Source organism: Oreochromis aureus, linkage group 22, assembly GCF_013358895.1.
Source record: "Oreochromis aureus strain Israel breed Guangdong linkage group 22, ZZ_aureus, whole genome shotgun sequence".
In the NCBI taxonomy this organism is placed as follows: Eukaryota; Metazoa; Chordata; class Actinopteri; order Cichliformes; family Cichlidae; genus Oreochromis; species Oreochromis aureus.
In genome coordinates this window covers 19,757,108-19,769,904 of record NC_052962.1, presented here as the reverse complement: position 1 = coordinate 19,769,904, position 12,797 = coordinate 19,757,108, and positions in this window count along the sequence as shown.

The window sequence follows — 12,797 nt, the reverse complement described above, 5'->3', positions numbered from 1 at the left end:
GATTGCAGGCCAACTACGTACAGGGTGGAGGGTCTGGGAGGACAACTGCTGTTCCCTGTTGAAGTTGTCAGCGTGAGGAGTGTAGCTGACTTGTGGCATAACTGGCCCTGACCTTGGATTTAGTTTTTTTCTGTGTTCACAAATGGGATGCTAGACTGTTTTATTCCTTAACTGTTTGTAGCTCAAGAAGTTTCCCACTGATCTCAGTAATTTTATTAAATAAATTATGTTTTAAAATTTTACCCGTGTCACCTTTTGCCCACAGCTAAACTGTCATTCCGACCTAGAATCTGTTTATTACAAAAGCACAAACAGCAATAAGGAAAAGCAGAATTGTTGGTCTTTCGCACTTGTTTTTGAATCTTTCTGCACACTAGAAACGGTTTCTTGGCATCTTTTCTGCTCTGTCTACCTTCCAGCCTCCTCAGGTGGCTGCTCAAGCCCCACCTCCTGTCCATCCAAACCACATTGCCTCCCTGGAGGCTCAGTGCAGAGGCATCACATTTCACCGGGGTGTGCACTCTGTGCTTCAGATGCTGCCCGTCGATAGGTGCTCCTGGCTGGGGGGAAGAGGCCTGACAGTGTTCCTCCCCAGAACCCCGGGAATTGGGTTCCACTGACTCATGCATAAAAGATAAAGCAGTGGAGGGGAAATGTAGCCGAGCACCATGACGGCTACAGAAACTGCTCTCTCTCCCGCTGAGTGGAGATCAGGCAGCAGCTGAAGTGAATTCTTGGTATTAAAAGCTCAAGGCTGCTAAGGTAGCACTCTCAGCAGCTGATGTTAGGGAGGGAGCATCTCACCTGGGGATGGGCAGAGGAACCAGGGTGCTGCTCTTTGATGGATGAGTGGCTGTTACACACTGGCACCAGTTTGGCATCATGGAACTGCCTCGACGTCTGAACTGGATGCGTCACCGAGCTTGGAGGCCTCATGGCTGCCGCAGGCACTTCAATCGTAAGTGCAACGTGTGTGTGGGCCAATCAGGGAATCAGTGGATGTGTGTGATCACCTCTGCAGCTTTAGTCTTGATTTGCATTGTTTATGTTGTCTTTGTATTCACATCTTTTGTTCATTTGTTTCTTTCTTCTTCTTCTTCTTCTTTTTTTTTTTTTTACAAACATCTCCATTCTGGGCCTGCTTTGTAATTGTCTAAGTGCTGCTGTGAACCCGAGAAGCTCCCAGTGATGTCATCATGAGTTGTCAAGTGTAAGTTGTTGTGACTGTCACAGAGCTGCTGCTGTTCAGAGCATCATGCGGTGGACTGCAGACACATGTGCCTTGTCATGCTTGATGATTTTAAACGTGTTTACATGCTGCAAAGTTTTGTGTTTTTAAATTAGTCATGTGACTCAGTGAGCGGTTCTCAAACCTCTTCTGGTGTGCCCCACACTCGTTTTCTAATCTCTCATTGGAGGGGGGGGGGGGTTTAAGAGTCAGCATCATAGCATCAGCAAATTATGGATTTTTTACATTTTCACCACATGCTTGCACCGGCTCTCTGTCACAACAACAAGCAGACTGCAAATGTCAAATAAGATTAATGTTAAGCATCATGTGCTGAAAAAGCACCGGGCTGAGAGAACATGCACTGAAGTGTATGAAGATTCATTCATATTAAAACCATCTTCACTTGGCTGCAGACCAGGCCTGATTTGTGCTGGTCTTATCTTCAAGGGCCAAACAACATCATTACACTTGTTATCCTTTGCTGATAGTTGATGGATTTGATGACAGATGGCTACGATTCACTTTCTCTCTAAATATTCCATCAGAAGGAAAGCTTGTCTAACACAGTGAGCCAACGGCTGTCTGCCAACGCTCTAGTCTGTTTGATCAGGCCTGATGGTGAATGTTTAATTGAAACAACATCTGTGTCGATTGTGTAGGATCAGATTGTAGGAATGAAAAGGATGCAATGCAACACCCGTGTGGCCGCGCTGAGCAGATTTGATGGCGTTTTATTCGGTTTGCATGTTGTTTGCAAAGCTGAGCATCTGCAGACTTTTCTGTCCCTTTGTAGAAATAGTTGCTGTTGTTGCTGTGAAATGGGTGTGTACAGTGTGACATGCATACGTACCACTGAAATGGAGTGCACTCCCAGAGATGGCGATTGCACCTAAACTGGCTCTATCATGCTCACTTCCAGCTACATTAATTTGATTCTTGGACTGTACGAAATAAGTAATTTATTTGAATTTCTGGAGCGGGATCACTCGTTATACCCTCCTCTTCCAATTCTCTTGATTATATATGACCCCACGTACTCTCTTTTTGTGCCCCCACCCTCCTTGCCTGTTTCAATGAATTCATCTCTCACTAGTACATGGGGATCTATTCAGCCTGGAAGCCACCGCCAGCCCCCTCTGAGGCCCAAACCACAGCCTCAATTCATACTTACTGCCATTATCTACTAGAATTGCACTCAAACCTCAATGAGGATGTGGTCCTAGCTAGTCGTGAGTATTTATGCAGTCCATCAGTTCGTTCTTTGTGGTTCTTCTTCATTCAACGCAGCCCTCCATTTAAGACTGGCCAACCCCTCACAGGCAGTTTGAACAGCAGGTGGGTGGGGCCTCTGTGTGCATATTATGCATATCACGCGCTGACATCACATGGAGCATGGGAGTATTGGAGTATTAAGAGCAGTCTGAAGCCTTAGCTTGAATCAGTGGTTGTGATGGGATAGAGCTTGAAATGATCATTGAGAGTTCATGTTGTAGGCATTTGTCCATTTGTGTTTCATGAAGCCACCAAAACCAATCATATTTTCACACTTGACTTCTAATAACAGGCTTTATCAACCTTCTTAAGACTCATTTTATCATAAAGATCTTAGGAAAATATTATATAGCTCCATTTTAACAAGAAGGAGTGCTCAGGCAGGCAGCGGTCTGGGTGAGGAGGGGGAGGCAAAGGGAGACCAGAGAGACAGCAAACAGCATAAGAACAAACACTTGATAGGATGATGGGGCCAGCGACCCTACATCAACAACATTCAGCTCTGCGTGTCAGAGGGGAAATTGAAAAGTTAAAAGATGAAAAGCACAGAACTGAGATACTGAACTGCTGCAGTGGATTATTTATTATTAAAGACTTGCTCAAAATAAGCTGCCAAACTCGACTCTGCCCTTTCAGCCTTTTTCCTGAAATGAAAAACCAAAGTCAGACTTATAAATATGAACAAAATCAACAAAGGTTTCTATCAAGGTCTCACCGCCGAGCTTGGAGTTGAGGAAGCATCGCCACATTTGCTGGAGTTTGAAACTAAAGCAAACACATGATTATATTTAGGGGTTACTGTTTGAGATAAGCATGTATAGAAGTCAAAGTCAGCCTTGAAAATGATCATTAGTAACTACATTCAGGTTAGAGCATCAACTCCTGCAGCTGTTCACTCCCGTTTAACTTAATGAGAAAACGTTATCTGAGTTAAATGTCATTTGGTAGAAAACAAACAGGTAACGTCTCACCTTTGTAACTGTTGAAGGAGCCGAAACTGAAACGTATCTCAAGTATTGAGATTTGCTTTGAAACCAAACACTGAAAATCTTCTTTTCAAGTGGGGCTTAAATTAGTTTTATCTCCCCCCCACCCCCACCCCCACCCCCACATCTAAGGAAGTACTTGATCAGAACAAAGACAGTCAAATCACTAAAGACCACAGTATGAGGCGGGGTGGTTTGTGATTATGTATACTGTTAAGATACTTGGAGCTTGCATTCCTTATGTTTTGCTCTTAGTCAGCTTTGCAGTTATAACATATACTTTAAAAACAACCTGCATTGCATGAAGTGACCAAATGCAAAGAAATCTCAGCAAAAATAATGTAATGAAAACTCATTCATGTCTTTTTCGTTTTTTACATTTCTCCATTATCGTGACTGCCGGCCAGCACCCCCTTTAAACCTGCACTTTAAAGGTTGATTATTTCTTACGAGAAGGCTGACTGGATTTTGCACTGATCTAGAGCAGCGGCCTCGAATGCATGATGGCATTTTTATACCTATGAGCCCTGAAATAGCTCCGCAAAGCAGAACAGAATTACTTCAAAGTATTGATAAAAATATTCGACTTTCATCGTCCTTTTGACTGTGGCTCAGAAATTAAAATAGCAACGGAGGGAAAAAGGAAGTTTAAAAAAAGCTACAGCTAACACGTCATAATGTTTGTACTAAGGGTCGAAACGCAAATGTCGACTTCAACAGGCAGCTGGAAGAAATAATGTTCTCCCTGGTGGTTAAGAACTGCTGTCTCACAACAAGAGGTTATTGTTCATGGAGCCTTTTTGTTGTGCTCGTGCAGCTGAACCACAGTTATAATGAGTATGCAGATCATGATAATGCAGCATTTCACTCTGTCACATTAGAAGTTGTTTTTTTTTTAGTCTCCCACACCTCGTAATTGATGGTAGTTGATTACATTTAATTGTAGATGGCGATTATCTCTGAGTGTGTTTACACATTCTTTTTCTGCTCTCCATTTCAAAATGTCCTGTTGCCACTTCCTTTGTTTGTGAGGGGTAGTTATTCACTGGAGACGGAGTAGTGGGTACCGTGCTTCTAATGTCACTGTTCACTGGTGGCTTTAAGTACTTGAACACTTGTGGGATGACAGAAATCTATGGACTGGTGATTTATACGTGCACAGGTTCCTTCTTTAAACCTCGATGCCATATAATGCACAATAATCCCATCTGGACTTCTCCGTCTTTCTAACACAAAATGATAATTTATCACTTGTCAGTGTGATTAAATAAATAAACCTCTTGCTCATAAAGGAAGCAGAACATAGGGGGTGTGTGTGTGTGTGTGTTGTGTTAGTCCCCGAAGGGAAATTACTCCTCTGCATTTAACCCATTCACCCAGTGAAGCAGTGGGCAGCCACCAGTGCAGCGCCCGGGGAGCAGTGTGTAGGGACGGTACCTTGCTCAGGGGTACCTCAGGGTAGCCGTTCAGTGGGGTCGAACCCCCAACCTTCCGATCATGGGGCAAACACTCTACCTACTGAGCTATCCCTGCCTCAGGAGGTAGAGCAGATCATTTACTGATTGGAGGGTTGGTGGTTTGATCCCTGCTTGCTCCTGTCCGTCAAAGTGTCCTTGGGCAAGACACCGAACCGATGCATCCATCAGTGTCAGACAGAACGCAATCAGAAGTCCTTGTGTAAACGCTGTACGAAGCGCTTTTTGCGCTCAGATATAGTAGAAAAGTGTTATATAAGAACCAGTGCATTTAACATCGCCATTGTTTATTTTTTTGTGTTGTTTTTTTCCCCTTCACTGAACTGTTTCCAGTACTGAGCAGTAGGGGGCCTCCACAGTTAGGTAATATGCATGCTTCCCTTTAGCTCACCACAAACATACAGTAGGCACATGCTGTATGTTCCTATCTTAAGCTTAGAGGGAAGTGAAGCAACAGAAAGGCTGCACCTCTTCTCCATTCAGCAGTGTGTTTCTATTGTCAAGGTTAAAATGCATTCTTCCCCTTTTCTGCCACTGCGCTGAAGTCAACAAGCATCAGCTGTTTGATTTTATGAGTATTGCAGAAGCTGGAAAAATTACTTTCCTCTGATGATGACACACACGCACATGCACACCCACTGTGGCCAGTTTATCTGTCAGGCTGTTTTCCTCTAAATGGAGCTGAAGTCATGATGAAGATGATTAAAATAAACCACTTAAGCAGATTGTGTTATTCTGTGACCTGCCTCACTTGTGCACTTTCCTCCTTCATTCTGTTGTTGCCACCTCCCTATTTTGCCCCTCTCTGTCCCTCACCTCTGCCCTGCTGCATTTACTTTATTGCTTCCTTTTCTCCCATCCGCCCTCCTTTCACCATCCTCATGCCCTGCGACCTCCCTCCCTCTCTTCCAGTTTTCCCCCTTCCTCCCTCCAGATATTCACCCCCCACTCCCCACCACCCCCCGCTCTCTTCTCTCCAATCAGATACATAATGGTGCTCACTCTCTAAAAAATCTTCCCACTCCATAGCAACGCGCCTCCTCACCACTGTAACTCTGCTGCCACTGATGCGGGAAGGCGGTGTGATGCAAACTACATCAGAGGAGATTACATATTGCCTCGGCTCATTTTTCCAGCTGTAGCTAGACATGATTCTCTCTCTCTCTCTCTTTCGCTGCTTGCTCATATTTTGTCCCAGTTTTCCTCTTTTTCTCCTCCTGTCACGCTTGTTTTTTCCCCTCTTTCTTCTTTCTTTCCCTCTCATCCATACATTTCTCTGCGCTCTGCACTATCTTTGCAGGAAAATAATTATTTCTACAGGTTTCCAGGGTGCGTGTAAATGGAGTCATGTTGGCCCTCTCTCTGTAATTTCACACAATAAAGTCAACAAGCTGGGCTGCTGCGTGGGCTGCTCATGAACACAGAGAGAAGGAGTTATAGAAGGAAAGAGAGAGTGAGGGACAGAGGGAGCAAAGAACAAAGTAAAATGTGTTTCCTAAAGAAGAAAATGTACAGGCAACACAGGCGCTCACATGATGATTGTGGGTTTCTTCATTATGTCCTATGCAATATAGTTCAGTATTTTGAGTTCTTGATAATGACGCCTGTAAGCTTAGACATACAATGAGGCAATTGTTAACGTGCAAGTTTTTGTAATCTATAAATGTTAAAAAACAGTAAAATGCATAAACTGTATTTAAAGGATGGACATAGATTCCGGGTAGAAAAAGTGAGGCTTGTATTCTTTCTATTAGCCAGCAGGGGGCACCTTAACTGACTGTGTGCAGGAAAACAACCCTGAGCTTGTTTGCTTTGTTACCTCACAAAATTGTTGCTTATGAGTTCATAGGCTGAACTGCTACTTTCAGGCACCATTTTTTGTTTGGCTAAGGGTGCTAGGCAAAATGATGACATCATAACCTCCATGGGCCTAAGATGTACCTTTGTGCCAAACTTGGTCCTTCTATTCATGATTGTCTGGGAGGAGTTTGCAGACAAAGAAACAAACACACAGACAGAGATTAGAGACACATTGCAGTAAGAATAATTCATCCACCTGGAGATTGGAGATGAGAGCAAGCCCACATTGACTGAAAGGTGTCCTGACAAAGGCTGCTGGAGCTCATCTATGTTTGCTAGGCCTTATCTCTAACTATGTAGTGTCACTGAGCTGACATCTGTTCACTGTTTGTGCTGTTGGATATTCTCTGACTATTATCGTGGCTTGTTGTTTGATTCAGACCATCCAAGAAGGTTGTGCTTCAGTTCTACTGGGTGAAATTCTAGTATTTCTTTAATCAGTTACTTAGTAACTGATTAAAGTTACTTAGTAACTGATTAAACCACTGAATTGTCAAAATGCTGCATTAAATGTATAACAGTCATGGCGACAACATATGATCAGGAAGAATAAGACCCAGTCGCAAAGGCCTAGAGACCAGTTTCATCGATTTTATCCGGCAACAGCCAGAAACCTCCTTGACTACCAACCAGTCAGGGAATACATGAATATATATTTTATATCAGGTACAAAATGGCAAACAACTATTAAGTAACATGCGCGACATGAAGTCACACGAGACCTGAGAAGCCTTGATACTGGATTAACTCATCCCCAAGTGGCCATTCAAGGAACTGCAGATGGCTTTAACTTTCGTCCTCCAGAAGGTGCCACTTGGTATCAATACACCAACCTGTAAAAGTATTGAGTACAGCCACAGCTCAGGGTGAAGCTCTGCAAACACTCACTGCTGAGTGAGTAATATCAGCCAGTTCTCCAGGGCGTTGCACTCTGACCCCACTCTATAATGGAAAGAGCAAATCGATCAAGTATCCTGTTGTTGCTGCTGCTGCTATTATTGTTCTTGTTTTCATTCAGAAGAAATGAGAGAAAAGTTCACATTGACCTCGCCCTCAGCTTGTTGGACTCTTTTCGTTCCTGATGACCCACAACGTATCATGTTTGGAAAAAATAGACAATGAAGCAACTTTATGGTTCAAAAATGTAATATCATGAATGTTTTGTTACAATAAAGAGACGTAGTCATATCTTTCCCGACATGCTTCGATTTTGAAATATGGGTGCGGCAAATAACCTTGTAGGAGTCACTTGCTGCATTAAAGAACTTCTTCTTTTCAGAGTTGATCAATGACTAGACACACCACACACAGCAAACCGCCTCCTACCATCTTATTATTTCTGTCTTTTCACTGAGACATGAATGAGAGGTTCTCACAGAAAAGCATCGGGCTGAGTAGTCAAACTTTGAGCCAGCTGAAGCATCTCAAGGCCAAAACAGGAAGAGCTGGCATCCTCGTGAGCTCACGGTTCCCACGTCACCGGGCTTGGACGGCGCTGACAGTTTCTTCTTTGTGCTTCTCGGTGGAACTGCCGGGTTTCATGGTGGTCAGGATGTGGTGCTATTGAGTGTCCATTCCCCTCAGAAGGATGCCAGACTAACGTCATTGTGTGTGTGTTCTTGCTTGCAAGAGACCGAGATGCCAGCGTTACTTAAACGCATGCTGGCTTCACTACTGAGAAGCACCATTGAAATGCTGATGAACCGGAAAGAAGGCATCTGTGTGACTCTGCATTGCTGTGGGAGAGTCTCCTTCTTTCTTTTCCTTTAGAGAACCTTTTCACATTTTTTTTTAAAGTTATTGTAAATTAAAACTCACATGTGCAAACTGATATTTAATTTCCTTTTCTTTTTTTTTAATTTGTCAGAAGGTCCAACAACCACTTCAGTTTGAAAGATTTCTGGCATTTATTTCATAGTTCAGACTTACTGTGAATAACAGGGCTGGGTTATACTTTCGGAGTCCCAGCCTAGCTGTGATCTCAGTGCTTCAGTGCCAAGAACACAGTTTGTTCAGATTAGTTTTGTTTACTTATATTTTGATCAAGCTGTGCTCAGATTAGCTTTTATGTTTTGGAGCCTTGTTGCCGCATTCAGCGTTTTTTGTGGCCGATGTGTGAAGAATCGTGTATTAATAATGATACCATATCAATTTACAACCCTAACCTATGGACTAGCCCATGTGTGATGACTTTAGATCAATGTTCTGCTGGAATCTGAATGATGTGACTTTTAAGCTAACTCCTAAATTCAAGCGCCTCTCTTCCGCTCCTTTACAGTGCCCACAGTGAACACCTGAAGATTACAATCACATGATACCATTGTATATCTACTATACATAGGGCTTTGATCACAATACATCAGTCATAACATTACAACCACCCTCATAATCCTGTGTAGGTCTCATTTACTTCTAAGGCTGCTCTCATGTACTGATGCATGAGCGTCACAAGACCTTTGAAGCTGATCCATGGCATCAGACATCGAGATGTTAACATGAGATCCTGAGGGTTCTTGGGTGATGTCATATGCACATTGCCTGCCATTCTGCAATATTGGATGTGATACAATCATTTGTCACAAGGGATAAATGTGTATTTGGTGGACATGTTAGCATGATGGCAATACCTCAATAAAGGTGCTTTTAGTTTAGAAATGGAGTCCACTAAACACTAACGTCAACACAGATTCCAACACATAAAAGAGAAGCTGATCTGGATGCACAAGGTATTAATACATGTGTATTCTTACTGGACTTCCAGCTGCTATCTCCAGGAGCTAGCCACTCATCAGCTTTATCAGATAAGCTAATCTTACCCAGTAAAAAGTCAGGTTTATCCACTGAAGTCCATCTGGCCTAACTGCAGTCAGACTGGTAGTGCGCGACATCCCCGAGTGCTTGCTCATAGGGGGTCATGTGATTTCTGGGTTTTTCTCTGTACATGTTATTGTAGGGTCTAACTTACAATGTAAAGCACCTTGAGGCGACTGCTGTTGTGATTTGATGCTGTATAAATAAAATCGGTATACTGGGGCTGTGTTTGAAAATGGCTTTGCAGTGCAGTGCAGGCAAGTTACAGCTACCTCGTTCTGTGACTGCAGTATTATTTTCTAATGAGAGTTAACAAGTTATAAGTTTTCTTTAATCAGATAACTTAATGATATGATTATGATCTTATTAATTAGAATTTAGGAAAGCAAGCTACTGAACTGCTTTCACAAAAATGTGGGATCTGTAGTCGTGCATCACTCACACTGGGGTAGAAACGTCAGATTATCAGTTTTGACCACCGCTCTATAATCTGTCTCTTGCCACCTTTCAGTATTTTTCAGGTGCAATTCCAAATTTATGGGAAAAAAGGGTTTTGTAGAATTTTTTCTTAAAAGTGTTCAGTTGTAGGTCTCATTCTGTTGTCTGCATCAATGTCAAATGACAACCAGCATTAGTGACAAATCATTCCACCATCACTGTGTAACTCGTTTCCTGCTTAAGTTTGATCCATTATTAACACGAGAAGAATTGCAGGAAATATGTGAAATGTCTTTATATTTAACAGGTAAAAAAGCAGTGCCAGGATCATATTGTTTTGTAAGTAGGTCATGCGTGGTTGCCGTTATTAGTCCACCATCATACTTCAGGGAGAAGGACAGATGTGAAGTCAAGGCAGATGTCATCATTCTAGAGTGACCTGATGCAAAGCTAGACTCTGGGAAAGCACGCTTTCATACACATATGCTCACACACACATGCAGAGATTTTTAGTCTGTTTTTTAAAGGGCTTTCATGCGTGATGATGTGCCGTCATCACAGTTTTCAGCTCTGCCCCCGTTCCTCTGACCATCGGGGCAGAAAGGCTAAAAGTATAAAACTGTGACTGCTTCTGTCATCCTCTGATTTGGTATACACCCTGAGCCCACTTCCTAATTGTGACACTTTTTATTAGTGCTGTAATTTGTGTTCATTCTGTATTCTCTGAGAAATACAGCTGCAACAGGGAGCTAATGTTATTTTACACACTATTGCCCAACCTTCCTTCCACGTCCCCACCCTAGTTCTCAGAAATTGTGTTACCATATTTTCAACTCGTTTAATCTATAAATCTGTTTGGGGGTTTTTTCACCACTGACTTTTAAGATGTTTTATATTTACTGCATATGTACCTTTTAACCACAGGACTAACACAACCAAAGGCCTCAAAAAGTTGATCTTAGTAACACGACCCATTTCATTTGTCAGTGTCTTATGTTTTCTCCACTTTCTGATTTTGAAAGTTGACTTCTCCTTTTTGTAGTCAGCAGGTGATGGCTGAAATGTAAACTAGAGGACACAGTGATGTACTGGGAGGCGTGGGAGAGGAAATTGTGGTTTTCAGAACTGTTGCCACCCTGTTACCCCACCCTGTGGTAATTTTTTTCATTTAGCTTCTGAATCTCCCCAACAGGAAAATGTTTAATGATCTGTTTGAAGCTCGGGCATATCGACTGTCAGAAATCTGCTAACACGCCGAGTGGAGTGATGACTGTAACATGTAAAATAAAAAGAAAAGGCTGGGCCATGTATACATGAGCTGGCTGCATGATATCATGCTACACTTTTTCACTGATCACTTTAAAAGGGATTGGGTTAGACCCCCTTTTACCACTGAATTGATCTGTCTGACTGTAATACAGTCACACAGGTGTGCACTGAAGGTCTGTCAGCCAATCCCAGAGGATGTGTGACATACACCAAATGGCCAGTTTATTAGGTACACCTTGCTAGTACCATGTTGGACCACCTTTTCCCCTCCAGAATTACCATAATTCTTCATGGCACAGATTCAACATGGGGTTGAATCTGTGCCATGAGATTTCGGTCCTTGTTGAGATGATGACATCATGCAGTTGCTGCAGATTTGTCGGCTGCACGTGTGATGCGAATCTCCTGTTCCACCTCATCCCAAATGTGCTGTGTTGGATTGAGATCTGGAGACTGTGGAAGCCATACAGCACAGTGAACTCATTGTGATGTTCAGGAAACCAGTTTGAGATGATCTGAGCTTGTGACAGGCCAGGCCAGCTAGAAGATGGGAACATTGTGGTAACAAAGGGATGGACCTGGTTAGCAACAATATTAGGATACGCTATGGTGTTTAAGCGTTGCTCAGTTGGTGATGAGGGGCCCAGAATGTGCCAAGAAAATATCCCCTACTTCATTACACCACCAGCAGCCAGAGCTGTTGAAGCAAGGCAGGATGGATCCGAGTTTTGATGTTGTTTACACCAAATTTTGACCCTATGTCACTAGAAAAACTGAGACTAATCAGACAACGTCTTCTGTTATCCAATTTTGGTGAGTCTGTGTGAACATTTGCACCTAGAGAACTGCCACTTCCTGAATATTTTCTCTTTTTCAGACCACTGTCTGTACACCCTAGAAAACCCCACATAGATCAGCAGCGTGAACGTGCATCGAGGACATCCGCGTAAAATTAGCACTCAGGGTCACAGAGACCAAACGAACAGACAGGGTCGAGGTCCGCTGATTCTTTTGACTGAGCGCTTCAGCCGCCTGTTATCTCTTCCCTCCAGGTGTACCCGGGAGCAGCAGGCCACAGCATGAATACCGCCATCTCTGCGGTGCCAGCCCGCACAGCCGTCGTGCAGCGGCTGTATTGCGGCCATTGTCTGATGCCCTCTTTGCACTCTGACAGACACAGAAAGGCAAAGAGTGAATGAGCAAGAGAAAAGGATCCAATTGTGAAGCGGAAAGAAAGACAAAATACAATAGCGGCAGGGAGAGACAGGGAGAGAGAACACAAAAATAGAAAGTGGTGACAGCACAAAAGGAGTAGCAGGCTTCACACTGTTAAGAAGGCATCGCTTTGGATTATCCTCTGGCACAATGCATCGCAGAGTCAAGACATACAACCACATTAAGATGAAAAGATATCGATATGCTTACAGTAGGTATCTACTAGTTGTTCTCTTGCAA